Source organism: Hylobates moloch, unplaced genomic scaffold (assembly GCF_009828535.3).
Source record: "Hylobates moloch isolate HMO894 unplaced genomic scaffold, HMol_V3 SCAFFOLD_5, whole genome shotgun sequence".
Classification (NCBI taxonomy): domain Eukaryota; kingdom Metazoa; phylum Chordata; class Mammalia; order Primates; family Hylobatidae; genus Hylobates; species Hylobates moloch.
The window spans coordinates 80,642,322-80,643,546 of NW_026652280.1; the positions used below are offsets into that span (position 1 = coordinate 80,642,322).

Below are 1,225 nucleotides of genomic sequence, written 5' to 3' on the forward strand. Positions count from 1 at the left end.
TGTCAGCCAATTTGTTCCAGCCACTTCTGATCCATGTTCTATAATCTAAAATTTAGTTCTGTTTCCCTAAGCTGAGAGCTTCCTATCATGTCAGTATTTATGCTATGAAGAAAAGGAGACTTAGGTGAGATGTTTGTATTTATTCCAACTGCTGCATCAATTGCCTAGGACCTCAACAGCTTCCTGGAAATCTGGGAAGTCTTCATACATCAGGTTGTTGACTTAGCCGACTTAAAATTGCCCCATACGATGGTACATATCAACCTTCTGTGAAGCCTTTTCAAAAACAAAACAGGTTGAAAAATGGGTTAAAGTAGGCAAATACAGCGTGCCTTTGGAGCTATCAATTCAGGAGTTCTCTCAATTCTGAAATCTTGCAGAACAGTTATTTTTCTTTCTCAAAATCCAAGTGATGACAATATCCTTTAGATCTAGCAATTTTTCGTCATCACTGTCTTGTGAGTCATCATCTGCTCCATCTACTTCTGGTAAATCTACATCCTTACCACCACCCATGCTGTTCATCATCTCAGAGAAATGATCAAAATTAGACATGTCTTCATCTGAATCATCCATCTTTCGAATTGTTGAAGTCCACACTAAGCCAGTTAAGCTTTGCCCTTTTCTTTTGTTAACCTTGGCCATGACTGCCAGATTCTCCTTTTCATAAACAACATAAAATTGATCTGTCCGTTCTTTTAGGCTCAGGATCATTTGGATCAATAGAGTGAAAAAGATCAATTTCACTTAAATGCTTAAAATGATCATTTCCTCCAAGACAACTGAATGTAAGTTTGGATTTTTCAAAATGTCCATGAACAGCTTTACTGTCTTCAGCACAAAATTCAATGAAGACATAGGCCCTTCGATTGATCGTACCGCTTTGCAGAAGCAGGCTGCATTGTGAACGGGGCAGGGGGATGGGGAAATGGGTGTGTGGGCCTCTCTGGCAGCGGCTGCGGCTACGGAGTTGACTCCTCTCCTGAGTTTTCTCCCTGGTCGAAGCCTCTTCTTGCTCCCTTCAGGCAGCGATGGCAGCGGCAGGCTCGACATATTTATCTTAATTTTTTTTTTTTTTTTTTGGAGATGGAGTTTCACTCTTGTTGCCCAGGCTAGACTGCAATGGCGCAATCTCAGCTCACCGCAACCTCTGCCTCCTGGGTTCAAGCGATTCTCCTGCCTCAGCCTCCCGAGTAGCTGGGATTACAGGTGCCCTCGACCACAC

General features: G+C 42.6%; 1 pseudogene; it reads right to left on the reverse strand.

Moving 5' to 3' along the window:
- Positions 1 to 341: 341 nt before the first annotated feature.
- On the reverse strand, positions 342 to 902 carry LOC116467879 (prostaglandin E synthase 3-like; annotated as a pseudogene).
- Between the last annotated feature and the right edge of the window lie 323 nt (positions 903 to 1,225).